The sequence below is a fragment of the Adiantum capillus-veneris genome, chromosome 18 (assembly GCF_014529385.1).
Source record: "Adiantum capillus-veneris isolate H3 chromosome 18, ASM1452938v2, whole genome shotgun sequence".
Taxonomy (NCBI): Eukaryota; Viridiplantae; Streptophyta; class Polypodiopsida; order Polypodiales; family Pteridaceae; genus Adiantum; species Adiantum capillus-veneris.
In genome coordinates this window covers 82,324,797-82,336,700 of record NC_140948.1, presented here as the reverse complement: position 1 = coordinate 82,336,700, position 11,904 = coordinate 82,324,797, and the positions used below count along the sequence as shown (strand labels likewise).

General features: G+C 44.2%; 1 pseudogene; it reads right to left on the bottom strand.

The window, feature by feature from the left end:
- Window positions 1–1,645: 1,645 nt before the first annotated feature.
- LOC147435950 (uncharacterized) lies at window positions 1,646–4,961 on the bottom strand (annotated as a pseudogene).
- Between the last annotated feature and the right edge of the window lie 6,943 nt (window positions 4,962–11,904).

Genomic DNA, 11,904 nt, shown 5'->3' with positions numbered 1-11,904 from the left:
TCGGGTCGCAACATGGACGACATCCTTCCAATTGTCGATGTTGAAAAGGGGGAAATGGGAAAACCACCAGCACCTTATCTGATAGCCTCTATATAGCTCAGTGATCTCACAACACCCCTATCCCCTAGCAAACACACACCTAGATACACAATCTGCTACAGCTATTGTCCAAGCCCAATCCCGAACATCCCTAATTGCAAACATTCGACCACAAAGCACGTACTCTTATCTTGACCTTTAAGCATAACACCATTTAATCACATATAAGCCATTTCGGCGCCCTTAGATATCCCAAGAACATTGACAGACCCCAATTTCCTCTCAATCTTTCATCCTCATAACATATATCACAATCATACAGAGAGCATCCCCTCTTTCAATACACACCAGAACTTACAACATACTTGCACCTGAGTCACTCAAATAAACGACACATGCATAGGCTTCCGAGAAAGCGGGGAAACATATAACATAGCGTTGTGAATAGCAGGGACAAAGTACTATAGTAAACTTCTTCAATAAACGAGAACATGATGGAGGTGCCTTAATTTTTTCTTCATCTCGGGTCAAGCCATCCAAAAAACCACCCAGCTTTTTCCCCCTGACTTATGATCTTCCTTGCAGGTTCTTTGCTTTGGCGGCTTCCTCTCCTTGACTGAAGAAACCTCTCTTTGCAGCCTGTGACTCCTTTCAACTCCCCAAGACCCGCTTTTCATGGATCATCCCCTCGGCAACCCATGGTCGCCTCCTTACCACTCCAACACTGGCGGCCAACCTCAAGCTGCGCCACCTGTGCCTTTCTCTGCAAACCTGAGCCTTCTCAATATGGCCCCTCTGGCGGCATCTCCACTATGTCCAGACCCTTTGAGTCCCTGGCTACCTTCCCTTTTGGTCCCTGGCAGGCTTTCATAAACCAGTCCCCCGTCCTCCTATACTGTGCTCTCCTCAGAGCCACCACCCTTGACCTGTACCTCCTGCCTGATATGGCACCCCGCCACCTCTATGCTCTCACGTCTGTGGCCGCCAACTCCTCCTTTCCGCTCCTACTGCTCTTCCAGCCCCTGAGGGGTTCCCCCACGCTACCTCCTACAGTCCTCTTCTTTTCCCGGGTGGCCCTCATGCCGCCCCCTCTCCTGTACCTCTTGCCCGATATGGCAGCCCGCCATCTTTCCCATGCAAGACTGGCGCCCCTTTCTTCATGATCGACCACTTGGCAACCACTTCCCATATCGCATGGGCCTCGTCATCTTGCCATGCAGCTGCTCGTCGACTGCAAGTCCATTTTTCATTCCTTTTTTTTCTTTTAAGAAACCACTACACTTAAGCGGCCCTTCACACGACCATGCATGCCCCTTGTGTCGAAGTCCAGCTCGACTGCAATCACCATAAAATTGAGCAAAGATAAGGTTGTCCATCTACAACAGACGGTTTCTCCATGGTATAGCTTTGTCGAATAGACCCAAATTTGAAGTTGTACGAAACACCAAAAAATTCGACACTTCGAGCCTTCTCAACTCCCCCGATCAGTAGTGCTAAAACTTGTCCTGACCTTCGAACAACCACATTTAGCATACATATCCGAGCAATGCTTGTCATACCTTGCATCAAATAGCCACTGAAGCACTTTTCCATCTGCTCGCAAATATCCATGTATAAGCTTTTGAGCTCTCCCTAGGCCAACCAAATCTAGCTGCACCATCATTGCCCACCCAGTCGGTGAGCATTCATTGCTCAACCACAGTATTATTTAGGTAAAATAAGTCTGTATAGAGAGAATGATATAACATAGAGCTATAAACTTCATAAGAAAAATGATAGTGGCTATATAGATAGGTTAGATATAGAGAGAGAAGCATTTGCTATTGCATCACCCTCCAGGGTCAAATGGAAAGCTCGAAGCTTCCAAGCATGACATAGAGTCCACCTTGATCAAAAACAAAACAATGGCCGTGGCCATCTACCTGTAAAGCATGCACATTCCAGTCTTCCTTTGCACTTGTCGGCCAATAGACACGCCACCCTTCTTGCTCTTCATAGCATGGAGCTTTATCACCCTGAATCCATAATCCTTCGTGCCAACCATAAGCATACTTTCGACCACTTGAAGCATTGATACCATAAGCTGCTATCATGTCATCTGCTACAGAACCTTCCATAGTATATTCCACTTCAAAAGAGCCTTGCAACTAATACAAAGATACTTGTAAAGCAACCTCTAATAACACATGTAACCATAGCATCACATAAAATAGCAAGACCCTGCTATTTTCCTCCACTTGCTGCATAGCCAAGCAAAACTGATCCCTTTGCCAACCTGCATCCAAACCCTTTGTAAATGGCTCCAAAGACAACTTTTCATACTCGAGAGCATGACCTACTAAAGCTTTAACCTGTTCTTCAAAAACCTCATCATCTGCAAGGTTGGTGTCACCTTCCTCTCTGCATGGAGCCTCACCCTTATAGGCCGCATCTGTATCAGTTTCCATAGAGTCATCTGCCGGAGTTAACTCTCCACGGCCACACACAAACTCTGGAACTTCAAAGCACACCTCGACATGCTCACCAAGGCAAGGTTGCCCCACCCCCTGCATAGACAAATTACTTCGACATACCTCCGCTTGTGCTTCTATCTCTTGCAAGTCATCTTCAAAAACCTGCTCTTCAATTACATTGGATGCACAATCAAACCATATCTCTGCCTCCAATAGGGACTCACCATCACAAGATATTTGATAGGGCTGCTCGACGGGTAGATTCACACAAGGCATCTCCACATCTACACTATGCTTCTCCTCGACCTTCAAATGGTTGGCAGGCAACTCGCATACACTTTTTCCCACTTCATCTACACCAAAAACATCATAAGTTTCGTACCTAGAAGACATGGACTCCGTCTCCCATGTAGCATCTGTATCCAAATTGCTGCTGGCGCTATGGGAACTGTTGGACTCCTCTTTTGAACTTGTCAATTCTTGGACCACTGCTACCTTCCTCGTTGTTGGTTCTGGAACTACACTTCGTCTTCAAAGCCTTTTATTACCTCGTCCTCTTGAGGAAGCAAACTGGGTGGTACTCTGAATATGCCTCTCTGCGCCTTTTGAGCCCTGTTTGGCACTTCTTATACCTCTTCTACCCTGGCATCAGCTTCACGTGCTTTGATCACATTCATATCAACAAAAAAAGGAGCTATTACCTCTTGATGCCCTCTAATTTGTCTAGGCCTGGGTCCACTAGCTGCCATGATGGTAGACTCTAGCAATCCAGCCTCCATCTTCTTCTTCATCTTTTGGCTCTTTGCTCTGGCAACTCTGACAGCCTTATCAAAGGTCCTTGGATCTTCATACTCCACTCTCTCACAAACATAGGGATGCAAGCAAGATAGAAACCTTTCCAACTTCAAATATCCCACATTGGTTGCTTGGGTAGCAGTCGCCAAATCCCCCCAATAAGCTTTAAATTTATCAACCAAAGTATCAAAATTTTCACTTACGTCCTGCTGCAAGCCTTTGATCTTTGCATCTGCTTCCGAGACCGACACCACCTTTCGATATCTTTGTAAGAATTTCTCACGAAATCCGATCCAAGTTTGCTTGTATACATCTTCCAAGCCATCGAACCAAACTTTTGCTTTACCTCGCAGCACCAAAGGTAGAGTCTGGAGCTTTGCTTCATCACCTGGTATCTGCAATACTGCCAGCATAAATAGCTCAAAATTGGCAAGCCAATCATCTGCATCTTCCTCTCCTTTGAACACCGGACCAAATTCCTACTTCATCTTGATTTACAAACACTCGGTCAGGAAGCAATTAGTGGATCCTCAGTGGGGGCACCACAAGATGGAAAGGGGGAAATGGAAAACCACCAACACCTTATCTAATAGCCTCTATATAGCTCAGTGATCTCATAGCACCCCTAGCAAACACACACCTAGATACACAATCTGCTACAGCTATTGTCCAAGCCCAATCCCAAACATCCCTAATTGCAAACATTCGACCACAAAGCACGTACTCTATTATCTCGACCTTTAAGAATAACACCATTTAATCACATATAAGCCATTTTGGCACCCTCAGATATCCCAAGAACATTGACAGACCCCAATTTCCTCTCAAGCTTTCATCCTCATAACATACATCACAATCATACAGAGAGCATCCCCTCTTTCAATACACACCAGAACTTACCCCATACTTGCACCTGAGTCACTCAAATAAACGACACATGCATAGGCTTCCGAGCAAGCGGGGAAACATATAACATAGCATTGTGAATAGCAGGGACAAAGTACTATAGTAAACTTCTTCAATAAACGAGAACATGATGGAGGTGCCTTCATTTTTCCTTCATCACGGGTCGGGCCATCCAAAAAACCACCCAGCTTTTTTCCTCTGACTTATGACCTTCCTTGCAGGTTCTTTGCTTTGGCGGCTTCCTCTCCTTGACTGAAGCAACCTCTCTTTACAGCCTGTGACTCCTTTCAACTCCCCAAGACCCGCTTTTCACAGATCATCTCCTCGGAAACCCTTGGTCACCTCCTTACCACGCCAACACTGGCGGCCAACCTCAAGCTGCACCACCTGTGCCTTTCTCTGCAAACCTGAGCCTTCTCAATATGGCCCCTCTGGCGGCATCTCCACTATGGCCAGACCCTTCAAGTCCCTGGCTGCCTTCCCTTTTGGTCCCTAGTGGGCTTTCATAAACCAGCCCCCGTCCTCCTGTACTGCGCTCTCCTCAGAGCCACCACCCCTGACATGTACCTCCTGCCCGATATGGCAGCCCGCCACCTCTATGCTCTCATGTCTGTGGCCGCCAACTCCTCCTTTGCCCTCCTACTGCTCTTCCAGCCCCTCAGGGGTTCCCCCACGCTACCTCCTGTAGTCCTCTTCTTTTCCCGGTGGCCCTCATGCCGCCCCCCTCTCCTGTACCTCCTCCCCGATATGGCAGCCCGCCATCTTTTCCATGCAAGATTGGTGCCCCGTTCTTCATGATCCACCACTTGGCAACCACTTCCCATAGTGCATGGGCCTCGTCATCCTGCATGCTGTTGCTCGTCGACTACAAGTCCATTTTGCATTCCTTTTTTTTTTTTTTAGAAAACACTACACTTAAGCGGCCCTTCACACGACCATGCGTGCCCCTTGTGTCGAAGTCCAGCTCGAGTGCAAGCACCATAAAATTGAGCGAAGATAAGGTTGTCCATCTACAACAGACGGTTTCTCCATGGTATAGCTTTGCCGAATAGACCCAAATTTGAAGTTGTACAAAACACCAAAAAATTCGACACTTCGAGCCTTCTCAACTCCCCCGATCAGTAGTGCTAAAACTTGCCCTGACCTTCGAACAACCACATTTAGCATACATATCCGGGCAATGCTTGTCATACCTTGCATCAAATAGCCACTGAAGCACTTTTCCATCTACTCGCAAATATCCATGTACAAGCTTTTGAGCTCTCCCTAGGCCGACCAAATTTGGCTGCACCAACGTCAACATAAAAGGAAAGAGGGTTGGAAACACCTACATTGATGGAGGTGCACAAATCTGTGTGATGAGCGAAGCTATGATGCTTCAATTAGGGCTCGAGGTTGACAGGCCTTCTCCATGCAAGGCAAAGATGGCAAACAACACAAAAGTAAAGTGTGTGGGTGTGGTAAGTGCCATGAAGATAAAATCTTTCAACATTGAGGTAGAGGTAGATGTTTTTGTAATGCCTACTAAGGGGGAGGGCTATCCACTAATCTTGGGAAGGCCATGGTTGATGGCCATGAAAGCAAAACAGGACTGGGGCATTGGCCTTCTACATATGACCGGTAAGAAAGGGGAGACAATCTACTACGACATGAAGACTGGCAAGCAAAAGCAAATGAATCTAGAAACATCGGCAGATGAAACCACTAGCGTGTCTTCCACTTCTGAGGAGGAGACCACATCCACCGACAAAAGTGACAGTTCCATCGATGTGATGGGTATCATTATAAAGGATCCACAAAGGGTAAGCACAATTGGTGATCCATCACCAGAAGGGCAACACAATGGAAACGAGAGCAAATCACGTGGCCTATGAGAAAGTAGGTTGAAGGGTATGTTGTCCACGGAATTAACACTTGAGGAGAAAGATAGTTTTTTGCAAATGTTGATGGGATTTCCTAACCTATCATTGACAACTATGAAAGAATCACAGGCATTACATTGGTGAAACATCATATTAAGCTGAAGGAAGGGGTAAAACCAATTGTGCAAAAGCTACGACGACTGGGGGGTCATATAAGAAAAGGCACTCTTGGCCGAGGTAAGGAAACTGCTGGAGGCGGGATTCATCTACACTGTAGAAAACTCAAAATGGGTGTCACCCGTAGTAGTGACGCCTAAAAAGAATGGTAAGTGGAGGGTCTATGTTGACTACAAACCACTCAATGTAGCTACAAAGAGAGACCACTTTCCTCTCCCTTTCTTGGATGAAATTTTGAATGAAGTAGCGGGTTTTGAATGCTATACCATGTGTGATGGTTATTCAGGATACTTTCAAATACGCATAGCCTTGAAAGATCAGCTAAAAACCACTTTTATCACGCTATGGGGTTGTTTTGCATACAGAGTTATGCCGTTTGGTCTCACAAATGCACCTACCACATTTGTTTTTCAACCGTTCTTTAGAACATCCATAAGAGTGTTCATTGATGATTTTTTTATATATAGCTCCCGCATTTCACACTTAGAAAAGGTACCTGAAGGTTTGGTCAGGTTGCAAAACCTAGGCGGGAAATTAAATGTGAATAAATGCCACATTGGGGAGAGTAAAGTCATTCTACTAGGCCATGAAATTTCAGCAAAAGGTATCAACGCCAACCCAAGTAAGGTGTCCGCACTCATAGCCCTACCTTCACCAACGACCGCACGCCAATTGGTCTCTTTTTTACAAAAAGTGAGGTACTTGAGTAGATTCATACATTTACTATCACAACTTGTTCTACCACTGCAACAGCTCATTCAAAAATCAACTTTCACCTGGGACAAGGAAAGTGAACATCACTACAACAAGGTAAAGGAGGTCTTAGCCACCCTACCTGTAACATTTAATGGCCTAAAATCTTTTGTGTAGCGGAATTTAGCATGAACATAGTGGGCATTTCATTAGAGTTGATTCCTAATGAGAATTACAAGAGTGCTTGGGTGGAGAGAGAGCAACAAAAAGCATAACACCTAGTTAGATAGCATCGACAATACTTTCAAAAGAGAGAGCAATTAAGCTATTGACAACAGTTGAGGACCGGATTTGCATGGAGCCGGTCCCCCCTCCAAAAGGCTTTGTATTATGGTTTCTCCCATCAAGAGAGACATTGTACAATACAATTCTTTGTGTTCCTTCAAGACTAGCTAGTGCAATGAAGATGGAAGCTTCATACACCAAGCAAAACACTTAATCAAACACAACTTGAATTATCCCCGTTCTCAGACCCAAGACCTCACACACCTTCGAAGATGGTGAGAGCTAGCAGGGTATGAGAGTAGATTGAGAGGAAAAAGAAGTATCTTACGAGAAAGAAGTACATCTCCTCACATAATCACTCTTATTAGCATAGCTTAGCTTAGTAATTAGCTTGGTAGAGAAGATGAGCATGCATTGAAGCTTGGCTCTTGGTTGGATTTGCATCCACATGCCAAGAGAGTGTTGATGTAGGCTTCTATCTCACAAGCTTGGAGTAGGTGATGAGCTCTCCATTAAAGCTTGGGAGGAGATAGAGTATTTTCCCTTCACACATGGTCAAGTGTGAGAGTGTGTGTGTCAATGCCAAGCAAAAATCAGCCCCCTCTCTCTCTTGGGCGAGCCCTAGCTGCTAAGTTAGTCTGGCTTTTGCCTCATTGGACCTCCCCAGGTCAAGCCAATAGGGATTAAGCAGCATAAGTGATAGCCTTCTGACATGTGTCCCCCTTTCCCCTTTTGTGAGAGCTTTAGATAATTAAATAATTAAACTAAACTCTCATTGGACCCCTTTGCCTCCTGGCCAATAGGAATCAGGCAAGCCATGGGGCTCCTGAATGCTCATTGGACCCCTTGGGAGACTGCCCAATAGTCTTCTAGGACACTTAATTCTTATTGGTTTCTTTTATTAAATGTTTTTAAATTAATTAAACTAGATTTACTCTAGCCTAATTCTCATTGGTCCACTTCAAGGGTCTTCCAATAGGAATTGGGCATACCTTGTGGGCATCTGGCCTAGGGAGCTGACATGTGTCCCTCATTCCCTTTGTGTAAAGGGAGCCTGTGTGTGTGTGTGTGGCTTTCTCTCTCATCCCCTAGCTTTGGGGCTCGCCCCCTCCCATGTAGGGATGTAGAAAGACTTTTTGGGCACACACTAAGCATCCAATTTTCCCTAAGGTTGACCTTTGGACACAACCTTTGAATTTTGGAACCTTAGCATTTTGGAAGTCTTAATGGGCTGAACCTTAGGGTCTTTTTAGCCCGTTGTTTCACATGGCTCTTTTGCAGATGGCCCCCCCTTTGGATCCCTATTTTCCCTCCTTTGGATTCCTACTGTGGCCGGTCTGCTAACTTAACCAATATTCTAGCTTTTTCTCCCTTGGCACTTCCCCACATTAAATGATCAGTTTAATATGAGAAAATCATTTAGGAGAATTAGATATTGATTATTATGACATTACCTCTCTCTTGAAATCATAGTCGTCCTCGACTATGGTGTAGAGAAGATAAAGCATATGCATGAGTCCTTTTCTTAGCGGGTAGAGGATCCCTATGTTACCCTACGACATCATTCCATAATGGATGACTAGTCCATTTGGCGCTTGAGAGCCTGAGGCTGCCGCAAGCATGTCTGCACATTAGTCCTATCAGTCTTCCATAGTAGAGTGACAAGCTCTACTTGGTGTTCGGGAGACGTCGTCTCCGCAAACTTGATCTAAGCATGCATACTACTTCATTTTTGTGCACAAATAAAGAAAAAGAGAGTCTTATAAGACAAAAAATTTTGTTCATTTTTAACATTTTGTACATTTGCTTACTCTTGGGAAGCATTGTAAGCATTGACAAGGTTTAGGTTATCCTTTAATTGTATGCCTTGCATCCATCTAGCATCTTCAAAAGGATAATTCTTAAACTTAATAAGATATCGTCGGATAGTCTTACCGCCTCTTAATACCTTGTCTTCATGTCGGAGAATGGACTCGGGCTGCAGCACCTCCTCGTGGTCCTCGATCTCCGGTGGGTCTTCAATAGTTGGTTCTTGAGGTGGCTCTCCTTTGTAAGGCTTTAAGAGGCTCACATGAAAAGCATTGTGTATGAGCCAATGATTGGGCAACTTAAGTTGATAGGCCATCTCATTGATTGGCCTAAGAATCTGGAAGGGACCATAGTACCTTTTTGCTAGTTTAGCATAGTACTTTTGGTGGCCCGTAGGATTCTTGCCCGTCGTGTGCCTTAATCGAGCCTTGGGAAACTTTAACAAGACCCAATCGTTTTCTTTAAAGGCTTGGGCTCTTCTGTGCTTGTCAGCAGCAGCCTTTTGCCTTTGCTGTGAGATAGAGATAGCATCCTTAATCTTTTGGAAAGATTCTTGTAGGTCTCGGCTATACTCATCTGCAGCGAAGATCTTCCCATGTACCTTAAGTAGCAAGGGACTTTTTGATCTTCCCTCTATTACCTCGAAAGGTGCTTTTCCTGTAGAAGTATGTACAGTGTTTACATACTCTACTAAGGGTAAGTACTTCTCCCATTGGGATCTTTGATCTACTTCCGTTACATAGGCTTTTAGTAGATCGAGAATAGTTAGGTTAGCTATTTCACTTTGGCCATCAGTTTGTGGATGATAGGCCGAAGAGAAGTTTAGCCTTGTTCCTAAATTCTCAAAGAGACCCTTCCAGAAATTACTGGTCATTCTAGGATCTCTATCCGACACTATGGACATTGGCAAGCCATGGTACTTGAAAATTTGTGAAATGAAGAGGGTTGCCATTTGATGGGCTTTGATAGTCTTTTTGACAGGTATAAAATGAGCTTGTTTACTGAACCTGTCTACTATCGTCCATATTCCCGTATTCCCATGGATAGACTTAGGCAATCCAAAGATAAAATCCATGGATATGCTCTCCCATGGTGAATTAGGGATTGGCAAGGGTTGAAGCAATCCAAGTTGCTTCCCTCTATCAAATTTTGTCTTTTGACATACCACACATTTGGAAACATACTCATGTATGTTCACTTTCATGGTAGGCCAATAGAAATATGTTTCAATTCCCTTTAGGGTAGACTGAATCCCTCTATGCCCCGCATATGGGGGAGCATGAGATTCATACATTACTTTCTCACGTAGTGAGTTAGTAACGCATAGTCTATTGCCATAGAGAAGATAGCCATCTTGTAAAGTAAATGGTTCTTCTTTCTTCCCTAAGGCAAGGGCTGAAATCACATCTCTAAAATCGGGATCAATAGCATACTCATCTATCATTAAAGATAGATCATTGTGAGTTGCTATGGAAACCGCATTCACTCTCGGTCGTCTTGAGAGTGCATCGGCTACTTGATTATGCTTGCCAGCAATGTGAGCAATATGAAAATGAAATTGCGAAAGGAAATTTGCCCACCTCATTTGTTTGTCGGAGAGCTTGGTCTGCGTCATGAAGTACTTAAGACTTTGGTGATCCGTTCGCAGAATGAAAGGAGTCCCCAATAAATAGTGCTTCCATGAGTCTAAGGCATGTAGAACTGCAAGGAGTTCTTTTTCGTATATGCCTAGAGCTTGCTCAACAGGGTCGAGCCTTCGACTCTCATAGCCTATGGCGTGCCCTTCTTGGAGCAAAACAGCCCCAAGGCAATCACCACAAGCATCACATTGGACCTCAAATGGTTTTGAGAGATCCGGTAGTGTAAGCACAGGTTGAGAGATAAGCTTTTCTTTAAGCTTTTCGAAAGCATTGTTCTCCTTAGCAGACCACGTATACCTAACATTTTTCTTTGTTAGGTCATGTAATGGTCCCGCAATTTGTGAGAACTTTTCTATGAAGCGTCTATAGTATGCACACATACCTATAAAGCTTCTTAGTTCATGAAGATTCCTTGGTTTAGGCCATCCTTTTATTACCTCTAACTTGGATGGATCCATTTGGATTCCATCTTGAGAGATAATGTGACCTAAATATTGAATCTCTTGCAAGAAAAATTCACTTTTCTTTCGATTAACATAAAGTTTATTCTCTCTTAAAACTTGAAATATTACCTGGAGGTGTTGCTTATGTTCCTCTAATGAATTAGAGTAGATGATAATATCATCAAAGAACACTCCAGTGAAGGTTCGATGAGGTCTGAACAGCTTCTCCATCAAGCGGTTAAATGTGGCTGGTGCATTAGTCAAGCCAAAAGGCATGACAATGTATTCGTAAAGACCAAATGTAGTACGAAATGCGGTCTTTACTATGTCTTGATCAACTATCCTTATTTGATGATAGCCACTTTTTAGATCAATCCTACTGAAGTAGGTCGATCCTTGTAGCTTATCAAATAGGTCTTCTACCCGTGGAACGGGAAACCTATTCTTGATAGTGATCCTATTTAGTGCTCTATAGTCGACACACATACGATATGTGCCGTCTTTCTTTTGCACTAATAGCACAGGTGAGCAAAATGGAGATGAGCTAGGCCTAACCATGCCCTTCTCAATTAACTCATGCACTTGCCGCATAATCTCCTCTTGTTGAGCTTGAGAAACTCTATAAGGAGGTTTGTTAGGCGGTGAACTTCCTGGAAGAAGTTCAATTGCATGGTCGTCATTACCTCGTTTAGGAGGTAGCTCACAAGGGATGTCGTCAATAAAGACATCTTGAAACCCCTTGAGAAAATTGGATAACTCTAATTCCTTTTGGTTGCTTTTATTTTCTTTTGCTAAAGCATTA